Consider the following 18,270-nt stretch of genomic DNA (forward strand, 5'->3'; position numbering starts at 1 on the left):
GGAGAAAAATATTGATGGTTGCAGAAAGATGTCATCAGAGACTGGGCCAAATTAACCGGCACAGTAATTTCCTTCCAAATGCAAACATCCTTAACTTAGAAGAAAGATCTGTTTCATAATGTTATAAACATGTCTATCCCTGGAGCAGGCTTGATAATTAATGCCACATATTCATGATGAGAAAAATATATGAGTTTGGTCATAAATGTTCTCATGCATTTTAGATGTCAATAAAATGAATAGCCTTTATTATTTCCTAATGATAACTTGTTTCTAGACACTGCTACTTTGCAGGAGATGATGACTGCGTTGGCACATAATGAAATATTACAGGAACATGCCCTAAGCATTTTAAGACACACCCTTAGCTCCAAATCAGTGCAGTAAGAGCAACATATACGGGCATGAGAACATGCTTGAGGAAATCCAACCCTGCCCTTGCTTCCACCTACACTGTCATAAATCAGTCGGGGTGAATATCTTAAGCTCAGTTAGAAAAAAAAATTTTTTTAAGAAGACAATGTTCCTCTTTCTTTGGCTTGCAGGACCAAGTCCTCTATTCATGATCACCCCTGCTTTCTAGACACAGCATTTGTTTGTTTTTCAGAAAATCTCCAAGGGCTTGACTTCTGTGGGTGATTTTGTTCCACAATAAGAGAGAAGGACTGACATGTATTCTTACTCCATGGCACGTTACAGACATGTGAGGCTGACACAATAGGTATGGATAAGAGCAATTAGTTCATGTGATGGGAAGAATAATCTATAGGATAGAAAATTAAAATAGGACTGTTGATTTCATTTCCAACATATAAAGAACTTGGAGGTCATTCCTGTCTTTATATTGATGAAGATAAATGCACCTAAAATTGATGATTTTCCATGGACAAATCAGAGAACAGAGACTGCAGGGCAAACTCCCACTTTGAATGTTGGTGAGGCAGGCAAATACAGAGTCACAGCTGAGATTTATTCATGAACTGAAGCGGAAGCTGCTGGTGCCGTAATCCGATAGGGACATTAAAGGGTGATTTTGAGGAAAAACTGGAGACTGAATATGAACCAGGATGAGAGGGAGAAACGTGTGGAACCGCAGCTTTATGGGTCTTCAGTGAGCTTTAAGTTCCTGAAACCCAACTTGTCTCACGGTGAAGATCCAAGAAAATCCTCTTGTGGCTTTGGCACAGAAAGGGAAAGAGCAATCATGGTGAAATATTCCCAGAGAGTTGTCCATAACAAAGACAAATGCTTGAGGGGAAAAGACTTTGTAAAAAAAGGAAAGTGTTAGTTGCTCAGTCATATCCAACTCTTCATGACCCCATGGGCTATAGCCCACCAGGCTCCTCAGTCCATGGAATTTTCCAGGCAAGAATACTGGAGTGGGTTACCATTTCCTTCTCCAGAGGGTCTTCCTGACCCACGGATCAAACCCAGGTCTCCTGCATTGCAGGCAGATCCTTTACTGTCTTATCAGAGCCTTATCCCAGGTGGGGGAAGGGCATCCTTACTCCAACCAGTTTTCTGGTCTCACCTAGGGGAAAAAAAAGTTATACCATGAAGATGCTCTTATGAGGGTCACAGCCCAGGGACCCAGGCACCCTAAAACCTGAGATTTAATGCTTAGACTACATAATGCCTCCCTTCTACCACACTTTATCACACCAACCAGGCTCCAAAGTAGCAGCCTAGTGGATTATAATGGAAAGAGCTGTAAAATGCAAATTGTCTCTGAAGAAGAGTACTTAGGGAAGTCCAAAGTCAACAGGGAAGATAAAAACAAGTATACTAGAGGAAATTGAATTCTCTGGACCCTACATTTATATCAAACATTAGTACACAAAATCTGACTCTAAAAAAATTATGAAGCATGCCAAAAAGCAAGAAAAATGGAGTCTAAAGAAACAAAGCAAGAATCAGAATCAAAAGGGTACACACAGATACTGAAATTATCAGGATTTAATGTAACAATGATTAATAAGTTAAAGATTAAAGGAACAAGCAGAAAACATATAAGAAGAGATGAGTAATGAAAGTGAAGAGGGGGGATTCTAGGAAAGAATCAAAAGAAAATGTTAGAAATCAGACAGAAAGGCAGAGTGTCTCTGATGCACTCGACAGTAGATTGGACATGCCTGAGTATAGATTTAGTGAGAACAAAGATAGGTCAATAGAATAAATAGGTCAATAGAATATAAATATGTCAATACCAAATTGAAAGGGAAAGGAGAAAAGATTCAAGCACATTCAAGAACTATGAGATAACTGCAAAAAGTAACATATGCTTAATTGAAATACCAGATAAAGAAGAAACAGAAGAAATATATGAAGTCATAATGGCTGAAAACTATCCAAAATTAATCATGCATTAAACCACAGATCTAGGAAGTTCAGAGAACACCAAGAAGGAGAACTATTGCACGTCTTCCTTAAAAAAAAATAAATCAAGAAACTACACCTAGGCATATCATATTCAAGCTGTAGGAAATCAAAGGCACAGAGAAAAATCTTGAATCTAAAAGGAAAAATATACCATATTTACAGATGAACAAAGAAAAGAATTATAGTGACCTTCTTATCAGAAATAAGACAGTGGAGGGAAATATTTAAAGTTTTGAGGGAAAATCATCAGTATATAATTCCATAGCCAGTAAAATCATTCTTCAAGAGCAAAGAAAAAAAATTTTTGTTTTTCTCAGGCAAAGAAAACTTGAGGTACTTTATCACCAACAGAACTGCCCTGAAAGTAATGTGAAAAGATGTTCTTCAGGGAGAAAGAAAATTTTATATAGGTTAGAAATTCAGAAAGAAAGGAAACATGTTGGCAAAGTAATAAATCAAAGTAAAATGAAAGCTTTTACTTTTCTCATTTTTAATTGCACTAAAAGATAACTTTGTTTAAAGAAGTAATAGTAACAATGTATTAGGTTATTTTGGGATATGGGTAAGTGAAGTGAATGAATAAGTGAAAATGAGACAGGAGGGAGAAATTGGGAATAGCTCTATTACATATACATGAAGCAGTATAGAGTTATTTGAAAGTGGATTTACATTGGTTTAAAATGCACAGTTGAAATTCTGTCAACTACTAAAAATATTTTTAAAAGAAGTATAATTGATATGCTAAAAGAGGAAAAAAAAATAGAATCATGAAGTGCTCACCTGAAACTGGAAAGGCACAAAAAGAGAGAAATAAGAAGAAAAAAATAAGTGCAGTGATTAGAACAGATAAACATGGTAGAAATTAATATTTATAATCACTTTAAATACATATATGCATCAACTAAAAAGGTAAATTGTTGAAGTGAATAAAGAAATATGTATCAGGAAGATAATGGTCGTTGCTGTGACAAATAGCCTTTACAATTTCAGTGACTTAACACAAAAGGAGTTATCTTCTTGCTTACATAAGAGCAGATCAAGGATCCTAGTACTGGGGACCAAGGTCTTGTACACAGTGTCAGAGACTGAAGTCTTTCTATTGCATGGCTTCATCTTCCCTAGTACTTTATAAATTAGGTATCCAGCTGATACAAAAGGAAAAGAGAGCAAAGAGTAAGAATTTACAGATACATAATTCACAAATTTTTCTCCAAACAGCCTTGAGAATGACAACTTAATTAAAAGATATTTATAAATTTTAAATGTGCGATCTGCTAAGTCACTTCAGTTGTGTCCAACTCTTTTGCGACCCCAAGGGCTGTAACCCTCAAGGCTCCTCTGTCCATGGGATTCTCCAGGCAAGAATAAGGAGTGGGTTGCCATTTCCTTCTCCAGGGAATCTTCCTACTCAGGCATCGATCCCACATCTCTTACGGGGATTGGCAGGCGGGTTCTTTACCACTAGTGCCGCCTTTAAAGGAGAAGTATAAACCGCTAGGGCTTAGAGGGAGTTTATCCTATGAACAACAATTTATTGCACTCTGTTATATAAATGTAAATTTTAATCTCTAAAATGAAAATGTGGCATTTTACATACATTTGCCAAAGAAAACTTGAGATTTAAAGAAGCGTGGAGGAAACACACTCGAATCGTGCTTCAAAACATAATTTGGACTATTTCTGTAAACCAGTTTTAATAAATTGTTTTTTTTTTAAACTTGGCAAAGACATTTTATTTTAGTTGTTAAAAAGTGAACCAGTTTGGTAAATAGCTAAACCCAAATTGGCTTAAATGAAAAATGCTGTTCTAAAATACTTACCTCTCTTCTAAGTTTATGACCCCTTGTTTCCATTCAGTTACCTCCAAGTGAATGGTCTAGAAGATAATTAAACTCATATGTCCAAAATGTAAAAACAAAATAAAACATTGGGGTCTCCACTAAAAGACCTTCCAATATTGTAAAGAGAGAATGAAGATAATTCAATCAGTTCATTAGATGCCAGGAAAGGAGAACAAACAAAAACAAAAATGACACAGCACAGAATGGTATAGTAATTCAAGTATATAAACACATCTCAATGGATGCAAACTGATTAATCATATGGCCAGTTAAAGCACAGAGATTTTCTTAATTTAAATTTATGTACTTTGTGAGAAATGGCAAAACAGTGACACAGGAAGGCTGAAAGTAAACAAATAGAAGAATATGTTAGACATGCTATATTAATATCACACCAAATAGATTTGAAACCAAAAATAGATTACTAGAGATAAAGATAATCATATTTTAGTGATAAATCTATTCCCTGAGAATATGTAGCAGTTTCAACTTGTGTGCAACTAACAACACATCCTCAAATCCATGAGGCAAAATTGAAATAATTTCAAGAAGAAGTTAACAAATTCATGTGGAAGATTTTAACACAACTCTGTGTAGTACTGGTATCAAGCATATAAATTTAATACATATACAGACAGAGTGAATAACACAACTAACATATTTGGTCTAATGTATATCTAGAAAATCTCTCATCCAACAGTACAGAGTAGAGAGATCATTTTTCAAACACTCATGAAACTTATACAAATATTGACCCTAGAACAGGCTACAAAGTCAATCACAACAAATACCAGTAAATCAATAGGATATTGTCTGATCATAGGCAATAACGTTATACAGCAATATATTTTGAATAGATGGATATAACATGTATTTTGAATTTTAAAGCAACATTCTCCAATGTATTTCTTGGATGTAATAATGATGACATTTAGATGATGAAGGTAGCAGCAAATTTCATTAGAGTGCTTGATATGGGTCATGTACTGTGTCGTGTACACTATACATGCGGCATAAAACCCTAGCAGTAGGTTCTACTCCTGTTTTTATTATTTTGCTGATGAGGAAATTAAAGCATAGGTTTAATGAAGGATGGAGCTAAGCCTGAAAGTCCAGATAATTTGATTTCAGTTACTATGCTTTAAACCACGACAATGTGAAGAAATAAAAATGAAAGTTGCAATTAAGCAACAATGAAACACTACATATCAAAACTTGTGGAAGGCAGCTAAATGACTTGTAGGGAATCCTATCTCAAGTTCATATAATAGTGGTGAAGACACTTTGAAAATTAATGTTCTTTCTATGAGTTCAGCATTAAAAGTCAGAAAGACAGAGACAAAGTACATTCAAGAAGCAAACCTGGGATATAAACTAAGGAAATAAAGAAGACAGAACAAAAACATTAATTAAATATAAAATAAAGAAGCATAGAATTAAAATCTATTTCTCTAAAAAAAATTCCTTTATCAAAACTGATTTTTAAAAAGGCAGTACAAATATTATTAATAAAAAGGACCATAAGTATCTATAGAATATAACTATTAAAAATAAATATTAAAATATTAAAATTTTCATATAAACACTTGAGTGAACTGGCCAATTTTCCAAAAGACTGTATGACACCAAAATTGACAGAAAAGAAATTTAAAAAGGATTTAATCTAAAACTATTGTCACTTACTTGGTAGTCAGGAACCTACTCACAAAATGGGCACAAAATGAGACAATTTTTAAGTATAGGTTTCACTAAATTTTCAAAGGATAGATAACATCTGTTTTGGACACATTTTCAAAAATTAAGGAATACAGAAGTTTCTCAACTTACCAAAGCCAGAGAGAGAGAGAGAGGAAGAAGTAAATACAATATGGGCCAATGTTTTTTGTAAGCAGAGATGCAAAAACTCTAAATAAAACAGTAACACAAATTAACAAATATTATCTATTTCTATAAAATATATAACATCTAATTTTCAAAATGTGCAGATAAGTGTTTTGTAATCGATATACTTAACTTGTTTTCACTAACAAAGTTGCATAATGATGAAAACTTGCCAAACATCTGTTTTCAAAGTTTTCTCTTGATAGCAGGAATTGTTTTCCAAAACAATCATTTTCTCACTTCTTATTCAAAATGCCTCTTTTATATTGTTACATATTAAGGGTGTGAGTGTGTTTAAATACTGCTAAGCAGGCATTTTTAATCATAATCATAGGAAAGTTAAGAAATTTGGAATAGCTTTTTTTTTTAAATAAGAGAAAAACATGAAACTCATCTTCAGATACTCCAGCTTTTTAAAAAACTTTACCATGAGACAACCAGTCTCCTTACAGTACTTGAGATTTTCATGTCAGCTTCTCATTTTAGTGCAGATTGTGGTAAATATTTTTCCACTCAATGTAATACAATCTCAAAATTTACTATAATAGAATCCCTAAAGCCCTCTGACCTGTAGGCTTAATGATGGAACCAGTTTCAATCTGTATATTAAATGCTAGTAAACCTGGTTGCTTTCCTATTTTTTAAATTAAAAATAAGTATGAAAGGATGACCTGGTGATCCTCTGGAATGCAAGCATCCCTTATTAGGAACTGCTTTGAGGAGGTAGGGTAGTCAGAGATCTTTCCACATCGGGTATGGCCGAGTGGCTAGCTATCAAATGAGGTTTTAGGATGACTGAATCTTGAAAGATGGGAGTAAGAATTCTACCTCCGTTTTCAGGAATCATCATTTCAACCAGAAGAGTCAGCACTGCCACCGTCTATACCACATAATCAACACTAGTTCAGTGTTCTGGTCTCATGATAGATTCTTTAAAAAAAAAAATTTATTGGAGGATAATTGCTTTACATTTTGTGTTGGTTTCCGCCATACATCAACATGAATCAGTCACAGGTATATATATGTCCCCTCCTTGAGGAGCCTCCCTCCCACCTCCACCCCATTGCACCCCTCTAGGTTGTCACGGGGCAGTGGGCAGAGCTCGCTGTGTCACCGAGCAAATTCCCACTGGCTATCTGTTTTCCATTAGGTAAAGTATCTACTTCCATGCTGCTCTGTCAGTTCATCCCACCTGCTCCTTCTCCCACGTGTCCACAAGGCTGTTCTCTGTATCTGCGTCTCCATTGCTGCTCTGCAAGTAGGTTTATCAGTGCCATCTTTCAAGTCATGATAGATTCTTAAAATACATTCTGAAATATTAGATTTTGAGGCTTTTCTTGATATATTTCTAGACACAGAAATGTATTATGTTCATTCCAACTAATTTAAACACCAATGATAGATTCATTATGAAAAATATAATATACAGCCTTGATTATAGGGCCATATTTTACATAGTAAGGCTGAAACACAGCTTAAGGAAACTGTCTTATTCAAGTTTCTGAGATCTTGCTCAGTGCTAGTTGGAACAACATGGTCTTTATACACACTAACGGAAATTTCAACTAGTGTAACATCAAGCCCCTCAAAGGACTTTTTGAAAGAAACATGTTTTTCTATTTTAACAGGAGACTCCCTGAAAATGAGTTATATATTAGAATGTCAATTACTTTTATTTGCCTTCATTAGTACTGGTATTGCAAACAATTTGTCCTAATGGAAGAAAAGAAAAGACTAAAGTCCTTCAATAACCCCTCTCATTAATTCTTTGTGCAAACAAACTCTAGTTTGGGATAAAGCAAGATAACCTAATGGATGTTTTGTAGAGGATGTACAGTCACTTTGTTTACCAGTTAAGTTTTATCAAATAAAATGGACCAAGAAAAGCCAAGAAAAGTTTGCAGTTCTATAAATCTCAAGCTATATTTTGAACATTCCTGAAACACCCCATCTCCAGACCTCAGCTTTGAAAAGATTTATGAGAGTCAAAGGTCACAGTTCTTGCAAACAGAGGAAACAGCACATAGAGTTTTTGTTTATTTTCTGTCTCTTAAAAAAATCAAATATGGCCATCAAGGACATAAAACACTAATACTCAACTACTAGTAGCAGAAGAAGAGCCTGTGGGTGTTTTTGTCTCCTTGGTTACCATGTGTAACAAAAACAGATGCAGAATAACTTTCAGGTTTCCTCTGTCTTGTTGTAACCAAGGTTTTAATACATTTGTTTTAAATAATAGAGGAATTCCACGGAACATCTGCATGGAGGAAGCAAGTCAATTCAGTTGCTTATGAACTCAGGAATATGGACAGGATGGCTTGTGGCCTGTATAGCAGGAAGATTTCTTTGGCTTCAGACTGAAGGACATTTGTTTTAGTTCTAAAATTTCTATTTATTAGGTCTTTGAACTCTGAAAAAACCTATGCAAGTTTGTGGAGCCTTTTCTTCTTCATCTGTAACATAATTGGTTTCCTCTTTGTCTCGTAGTGCTATTGACATGATTATGAGAAATTATCAGGAAACTTTCTTTTCCATTTTATTTATTTTTGCATTTTAAAGTTCAAGAATAACACAAATTTAAGGTCTCAAAATGGTGTTCTGTAGCTGTGAGTTCTTCTACTCTCAGAATCTCCTCACCTATATCCCTGCTCTGGGCTGGTTTATCTGCTTTGGCTGGGTGAAATGGGGAAAAAGCTAACACAGTGACATCAAGATGAGCCGTATTTTTCTATTAGCAACATTTATCAGAGTTAACTTTTTCTCTCTTCAAGTATCATGTTAGAGGTGGTAGTGTCTTTCCATGGCCCTGTCTGATGAATGGATTTACAATGGCAGTTGCTTTGCTACTAAGCATTTATCTTTTCACATGAATCAAAAGTAGGAAATGAAAAGGTCATCTCTATTCCATATTCAAAATGAATAGAAATAGTTCAACATCTCTGGATTCTTAAAAGTATCCATTTTGCTCTTAACTTTAAATTACCAAGTTATTCATAATACCCCCTTATGAGTAACTTTAGAAAGAAAGAAAGTGAAGTTGCTCAGTCGTGTCTGACTGTGACCCCATGGACTGTAGCCCTCCAGGCTCCTCCGTTCATGGGATTCTCCAGGCAAGAATACTGGAGTGGGTTGCCATTTCCCTCTCCAGGGGATCTTCCCGACCTAGGGATTGAATCAGGGTCTCCCGCATTATAGGCAGATGCTTTACCATTTGATAACTTTAAATCTTCTCTAATTCTTCCCAGTAAGTTGATTCACAAATTTCTTGTGATTCAGTTATTTATAACTAATCTTTTTTCAGGTATTTCAGAAAGAGTGATTTGAGGTTCATGTAGCTATTTTTTTTTTTTTTTAAACTAAGAACATTAGTATTTTCTAAAGCTTCTGTCTAGACTTAAAACAACTTTTGGTTATAGGTGATTCATTGAAATGTCCTACTTTCTCTTTAGATCATCTCCATTTGCCTCTTCCTCTTTTTAAGCTATGTATATAGAAACCTTCTGTTATTAGTACCCTTAATTAGAGAACTCTATCTTCCATAGTAGCTCAGACGGTAAAGCATCTGCCCGCAATGCAGGAGACCGGGGTTCAACACCTGGGTCAGGAAGACCCCCTGGAGAAGGAAATGGCAACCCACTCCAGTATTCTTGCCTGGAGAATTCAATGGACAGAGGAGCCTGGTGGGCTGCAGTCCATTGGATCTCAAAGAGTCCCTGACACAATTGAGTAACTTTAGTCCATTTCCTTTGGGCCCTACTTAATTGCCAACTGGCCTGGGAGATGGAGATTTGGAAAGTCTGGGCTCTGACTGTAGAGTGGTCCCAGTTGCAAAAATCCCACTCACCCTGTTAAAAGAAATGAACTGCTTTAGGACAGAGGTCCTAGAGCAGATTTCTAAGATTTGCAGCCAAATGCTTAAATCAGTGAATCCTAGAATGACTTTAATCTTTCTGAACTACAAGTTCCCCAGGTTTAGACTGGCTCTAAGCTGAAACAGCACAAAGTTCATTGATAATTAATTTCTCTAAGATTATCTCCTATACTATTTTAGTTAGACAACTTCCTGATTATGGGCCACCTTAGGGGGTATTGACTCTCGCCCATCATAATTTCTTAAGATATATCAATGCCTTTTGATTTCTATAGCTCAGGAAGTAAAAATCAATACCTTCATGTAACATTAGATTTAGCACTTAAGAGAATTTAAATAATATAATGGCATCATGCTTACATATGTGCTTAGTGGCTTCAGATGTGTCTGTCGCTGTGTGACCCCATGGACTGTAACCCACCAGGCTCCTCTATCCATGGGATTCTCCAGGCAAGAATACAGGAGTGGGTTGCCATGCCTTCCTCCAGGGGATCTTCCCAACGCAGAGATTGAACCCATGTCTCCTGTACTGCAGGCAGATTCTTTTAACCACTGAGCCACCAGGGAAGCCCATAATGACATCAACCATCACCATATCTTCTTAGGTCATTAAGAAAATGGATATTAATTTTGGGAAAAGTCCTAAGTCTCTCAAAACTAACAAACTATACAAGAACAAGGGACCAACAAAACTGAGGACTATTTTATCCATAAAAGGCCACTAGTTGTTGGTGGAATGCCTTGATCCCAGAGGAGGTATCTTCCTAAAACAAGGATTTGTTTCCTAAAAGCCAGAGGTAGTTCTGACGGGTAGGGATTAATTTCTGGACTCAGAGGACATGCTGTAAAACTAAGGGAATTCTGGTTTCTGACCAAGAGACCAGCTCTTTAAGTGGTCTACAATTTTTGTTTTACGTGCCAAAGAATACAAAGTTGAATAAGAAATGGTTCGGGCTCTAAATAGTTTTTAAACTGTGTGGAGGCAGTAAAGCATTAACTTTTCCCCTGGAACTTCCTTCTGGATCTTCAAATAGTCATGGTGATGGTGGGATGTGGGGCAAGTTTTCCCCCATCATTTGGGTAATTCTTGTTGTGGGAGCAATCAGCCATATATTTGGTTATGTTCCTAGCACACAAACGGATGTTCATTCAAGACATTCCGGATTTATCTTTCTCCTGGCCTGAGTCATCTTTTACTATGGCATCCTCCTCATCCTTGGACTCTGTACCCAGGCAGCTTTGAAACATCTTTGTCATAGCTCTTCTGAGTCAGTATCACAGTTATTTATGCATGCCCTTTTTCGTCTACTAGATTCTAAACTCTTTGGGCATTAAGACCACATACTGTTTGTCTTTGTTTCACTTTGATAGGTTTCATTATATTGTCAAATATACACACAGAGTTGAATATTTGTAATAAATGAAGGAAGTCTGACTTTATTTTATCCAAGAAAAATTTATGAGGAAATTATAATTGGTTATTCTTTCTTCAAATGTATAGTTATAATAAACAACCAAGTCCTACTGTATAGCACAGGGAACTATATTCGATATCCTGTGATCAACCATAATGGAAATGAATATGAAAAATAATGTCTATATAACTGAATCACTTTGTTGAACAGCCAAAATTAGCACAACATTGTAAATTAACTATACTTCAGTAAAATAAATTTTAAGAATGTGTAGCTTTTGATAGTTCATTGGGTGAGGTGGCATTTTCTTAGTGGGAGAAGTATGGCTTTTGTATTTTTAAGACTGTCTGTGATATTGAGGTTTTTATCACATAAAATATAAGCACATGTTCTTTGGAACTTTTCTAAATTAAGTAACTTATTTTTGAATTCTTGGTTTGAATAGTAAAAGATCAACGTGCAACTTTGTATTTGCATTTTATTTTGAAGTCTTGGTTTCCTGATGGTTTTTAGTGAGCATTCCAGTCAGACTGTAATTATTGCATACCAGTCCTTGCTTTACATAGATTTTCGTGCTGACTTTATGATGTAGATACAGTTTTAATTCTAATTTTATGGTTGAAGAAACTTGGGGAGATTAAATAATTAGTTGGTCGTAGAGCTGGTAAGTGGTCTGGGTGGATGCTAACTAACCCAGCCCACTGTTTTAAACAATGAACTCTGTCACTTTTGGATTTTTTTTGGCTTCTCTCATTGCTCCCTGCACCCCCTAATGTCTTGACCTCAAATGTTGTTCTACCTTGTGATAGAGAGGAGTGAAGGCCTTAGGAGACCTGGGTTCACACGGAGTGCACCAGAGGTTAGCATCACAGATCGTGTTTACTGCCGCACTCAGCCAGGAGTTGTTGGCAGTTTCCAGAACCGTGAAGGACCCCTCTCAACACGGGAGCCAGTGTAAATACACAGTCAAGGGACCACACCTGAGAGTTTTCTGTCTATTTAAGCGACCTTGTTCATGGCTCTGGGCCACTGGTGATCCTTCTCATCAGTCAGATTTTAAATTTCTCTTTCTGAAACTTCCTGTAAGGCTGTTTAAGGTCCCCCCTCCCCATCCCCCATGTTTCACAGGGTGATAAAGATTTCAAGCTCTTCAAAGACTAAGCTGATATGTACTTTGAAAATGATATTGTCATCCTAATTAATATTTGTTGTGCTAATTAGAATTTCCTTTGAAAGATTTAGCTACCACTGCAGTTCCTACCCTACCTGCCAATTGTCAAAGGATAAGATATAGTTAGTGCTGACACTTTGACTTTCACAATCTATCTAACAAGAGGTGGATCGTAAATTAAATTACTTTTAAAAATTGAAATATAGTTGATTTATAGTTGATTTAGTATTCTGTAGTTTTAGGTGTATATAGCACAGTAATCCAGTTATATATACATATTCCTTTTCAGATGCTTTTCCCTTATAGATTATTACACAAGGTCTTTGTTGGTTCTATTTTATATGTACTTGTGTGTATGTGATTTTTGATATATGAGGTAAGTTGTATGGTTAGGCTGGGCTGGTTCCGATTGAACAAAGATCTTTTCTTCCTGGTTCCATGTTGCCTGACTATCAGTAAATATTGTTGGATGCCACCCAGTACTCATGCTTTGAAGGGTACAAGAAATGAGTGACAAGATCTATGTATGCAAGGCATTTAGCATTATTAAGAAAGGATTCCAACAAATTCTGGGTCATCAGTAGTTTGGAGGCATATTTTTACTTTTGAAAACTGACTATGAAAAGTTAACAAGAAATAATAGATGGTTGAAGTTTGTATTGAGTAGTGGTGTTTGAAAGATGAAAGGTTGGAACATTTTTACTTTGGTGGACCTACAAAATGCAAATGGGCTTAGTGGAATTGCAAAAATCAAATCTGAAGCTTGATTCTCAGAGAACACATTGCAGGGCTTGAAGATCTGAGATAATTAATAGAAATTAATCTTAAACTTGCTGACAACAGGTTGCAGAGAGGTTGCTGACATGACTTGGTGCTATGGAAGACAAAGTTGACATGTAATAAAACTGAACTTAACTCTACCTGCCAGAACATTAGAAAAGTATGCTTATCAAATAGAGAAACATTACTGAAGTATGTATATAAAAATACCCATAATAAGTTTTTACAAAGAATGAAAGCAAATTAAATAATGAACATTTCATAGATGCCCCTTTAAAAAGTACTGGTTAAATATAGATGAAATTCTTTTGCATGCTACCCTGTCTTATCTATTTAATTTGGATATTCACCTACCATATTATGTAGCTTGATTTCGTATTTGACATATGAGAAGATGGATCAACTTTCCTGTATTGCAACATTTTTTGGTTCACATTTTCAACATGTAATTTCAGTTTAGCTAATTTTTAATTACAGTTTTATTACTTTATTGCAGTGTTTTATTCCTAATATCATGCACTTCTATATTGAAAGCTGATACAGTGCACAAATGTTGTTAAACGTATAAACTGATGGCATAATTTGCCCTTGACCTTGGATCTTGGTAGTTGCTAGAACACTGAGGGGAGAGAATTTTTTTCTGGCCACTTGGGAGACTACCAAAGGCATTAATTTTAAAACTAGACTGGAGTAATTACCATTACATTTATGTTAGAGGTTAACATTTGTGTTATTTCCTCTTATTGCCTGGCTTTACAGAATGTTATGCCCCACTGCTTTTATTAAATCCAGGTAATAGAGGAAATAACAGTGTTATTAACCTCTAACACTGATGAAAAATTAGTCTTAAGTAAAACATGGTTTAAAATCAGAGCAATTGTGCTAGTCGTCTAGCTGGTTCCCCAGTGAAACACAGTAAGGCTTTGTGTACTTACTGTTTTCATATTTATTATTATAAAAGTAAAAACAGAGTATAATAAGAAATAAATCTCTGGGGCAATAGGAATTAGATTTTAATACATACTATACTCCTACTAATAAATATTATTGGTTTGCATGACACTAAACAACTAAGTATAGATTTTTAACGGTATCACTTTTCTATACTAAAAAAAGAGTTTTTGATAACTTGACTACTTTCATAGAAAGTACTTAGAAATTTAATATATAATAATTGACCCTATAGGAAATCTTATGTGTGATGCTTCTAAACATAAATGTGTTTATGCTGAGTAGTGCTGAGAAAAATTCTCTTTTCCATGAATGTTTTCATTTAAAATATTACCTTTTAAAGTGATTTTTAATATTTAGGCAGAGGAATAGTTTGCTTCTCTGGTTGTACTATATATATATATATATATATATATATGTATATATTTATAGTACATGGTCTTGTGGGGATGTTTATTCCATGTGAGATCACAAAGTAACTATCTCAAATAATTTTATTTTCATGCATATGTGGACATGTAGATTTAGGTAATAATTTATTAAGCAAAATATTTTTTACAGAAGAGTTTGATATCATAGCTCATTTAGTTATAACCCTAAATGTAATTTATATGTTTGGATTCATAAATATTGTGGTTAAATTTAATATTAAAGCAACACATAAATTTAATCAAATACAACATATCTGTATCTATGTGAGTAACTTTAAAGGGTTTTTGATAACTTGATTTTTAAATACATCCTTCTTTTTAACTGTTACTAGTGAATTGCCAAATTATTTGAAGGTAATTTTTTTCTCTTGTGAAATAAAATGAGTCTTTTAATTGTAAGCATATTGTGTCCTAAACTACATAATGTATTTTTAAAATAATGATGTATTAAGATATTTCTTTTTAATCTATTATTTCAGCTTAAATAGTTAACAAAATTGATTAGGACAAGTATCATTTTTGAGAGAGATCATTTTGTTTTATGTACGTTTTCAAAGGTTTATGTAGGAGAACGTTAAGATATTTGAAAACATTTTTGTGAATTAAATGAAATCGTACATATATTTAATAACTATGCAAATATGAAATATAATAATACTATTGTCATGGCTTATAGTGGAAAAGATATATAAACATCATAGAATTCATAGTATTTCTATGGTATATATTTGTCTAACAGAAAACAATAAAGAAAAGTGAGCACTGTACTTCTTAATCTTTAGGTGAATATACATTCCAGTGGCATGAATAGTCCTATGTGAAGACTCAATAACCCATTTATCTTTTATATTAACAACCACTTCAGAGGTTAAATGAGTATTTCTAAACCAAAAATTACCCTCCAACATTATTGACTAGAAGCTTAGTTAGTACCCACAACAAGCCTGTCGTTAATGAACTTAGTCGCCAACAAAAGGAAAAGGAGGCATCGGATCTCAACTCTGGATGTGTACGGTTCCCTTATTCAAAACACATTAGTGCGCTGTATTTTCTCACTTAGAGAAGCTTTTGTGTCCTGAGCATGTGGCTGTTTAAATGCCCCAGCGGGGCATCCAGAGGCTGTGAAAAAAGGAAAAATTATTTGGAACAATTTGCATTCATTCAAGGGCAACGTTCAGCATTTTACAGCTGGTTTATTGCTATTCTTGTCCTGTTTTAAGCTGTCTTTCATGTCAAAAGTCCTTTCCTGCTTACAGATCATCAGGAAGCTTTCTGCTGCGTGCTGTTTGCCCAAGTTCCTCCAGGGCTCTGGGCCTTTGATCACGGATACCATTTGCAATCTAGTTAAAAATAGGAGGCTGCTGAGATAAGCCTGAGTCCTGGCAGTGAGGACTTGCGCTTTCCTTTTTCTTTTTCAACTTTGTTCTCTTGTTTTTTAATATGGAAACACATGATCCCTCACAGAAGAATCGTGTTCAGGAGTTAGAGCACGCTTAGAGGTGTAAGAGCTTTAAAGGTTAAGAGAGTTTATTAAAGACGTTCACTTCATGAACTGAGGCTCACCATTTCAGTAAAAGTTTAAAGAGAAGTTGGTATGTTATTTCCTTTGGGTATAACCTGAGCAATACTTGCTTCTCTTACATTGAAGATATAATGTTGCCCAATTTTCTAGCTTCTCCTTCCAAGTGTGACTTTGAAACTAGGGGAATATCCTTTTAGTGGGGGGAAAAAAAAACTTATGATCAAGATTATTGTTAACAAACCTCACCTAAAAGAGTTAGGATATAATTGAAATTACAATTTGATGATGACCATTATAAGGATCAAGCTAGAAGAAAAATGACTCATATTTTCATTTTCTAGGTTACTTATCATTTATTAGTATTTTCTTAAGTTTGTCTGCTTATTGAAAAGCAAAAGCATGAGGATTCATTATACATGGTTTTTTGTTTAGTTTCCCTAAGAATTTCGATGAGCATAACTTTATTAATTTATGATGTGGGGAGATGGTGTCTTGTTCGTTATTGTTTGCTTAAGCAGTAAATCAAATATGCCACAAGCCATGAAATTAGAGACTTATTTGGAAATGAAACATAATCTAGATGGTAGAAATACAATAACTTTTTGTATTATTTGAATACTAGAATATCAATCTGATACTCAGTGTGAAATATTTAGTATGAAATGAAATGTACTAGAAGGGATCTTGGGAGTTTAATGAATTTCTCTGCCAGCAGGCAGGACCATTTATTTGTTCATTTACCCAAATAGTGATCTGTGCAAAGCCAAATCCTGTAATGTAAAGCAGGATATGAGGGTACTGTCAAAGAGCCTGAAAAGATGTTTGTTTTAATGCCACATCCATTCTTGGCAGTTTGGGAGCTTGTGTACATATTGCAAGGACAAGGAGGAGTGAGCCAAAGGAAAAACTGTGGAAATAAACTTGGAAAGTGGGGGTGGGGAGTGAGATTTGAGGCAGAGAAATCAGTTTATATGAATTTCAGGACAAAAGAGATTTTGGAGTGTTGTTGAGGCTGCAAGTGACACAGTTATGCTGGTTGGAGTACCACGTGATGGGAAGTGCAGTGGGGTGTGTGGGGCTGGGCTGTGAGTGGAGGTGGGGTGGAGTTTACAGGGCTGGACGGGGGCCAGATCGTGGAAGACCATGTGTAATATGTACTGTGAATTATATTAATATTTTTTCTTCAGTCACAGTATAATAGCATTTGCTGCTGGGTTTGCTGTATTAATTCACAGATTTAAAATTCCTATTTGCCTAATTTTCAAAATAAAGCAGAAAACTTTCTAAGTTGTTTTGGTGTTTGTGCTTGAATATCACCAAGTGGGATAGTTTACACTGTGGGTCCCGGCTAACTCGCTTCAGTTGTGTCCAACTCCTTGCGACCCCATGGATGGTAGCTGGCCAGGCTCTTCTGTCTATGGGATTCTCCAGGCAAGGATACTGAAGTGGGTTGCCATTCCCTCCTCCAATGGATCTCCCCAACCCAAGGAGCAAGCCCACATCTCTTATGTGTCCTGAACTGGCAAGTGGGTTCTTTCCCACTAGTAAAGAACCACCTGGGAAGCCCCAGCTCACACTCTAGCAGACACGATGTGTGTGTGTATATTAGTCACTCAGTTGTGTCCAACTCTTTGTGACCCCATGGACTATAGCCCACCAGGCTCCTCTGTCCATGGCATTCTCCAAGCAAGAATACTGGAAAGAAAGTGAAAGTGAAGTCGCCCAGCTCAGTCGTGTCCGACTCTTTGCGACACCATGGATGGTAACCTACCAGGGTCCGCGGTCCATGGGATTTTCCAGGCAAGAATACTGGAGTGGGCTGCCATTTCCTTCTCCAGGGGATCTTCTCAACACAGGGATCGAACCCGGGTCTCCTGCACTGCAGACAGATGCTTTTCCATCTGTGGCACCAGGGATGCCCCCAGCAGAAAAAATACTCTGGTCTAATTAGACAAAGCTTTACAGATCATTTTACATATAGCAAGTGTTCCAATCTGTATCTTGAAAATGAGACGGTCATCTCTGAGA

Source organism: Muntiacus reevesi, chromosome 13 (assembly GCF_963930625.1).
Source record: "Muntiacus reevesi chromosome 13, mMunRee1.1, whole genome shotgun sequence".
NCBI classification, from domain to species: Eukaryota; Metazoa; Chordata; class Mammalia; order Artiodactyla; family Cervidae; genus Muntiacus; species Muntiacus reevesi.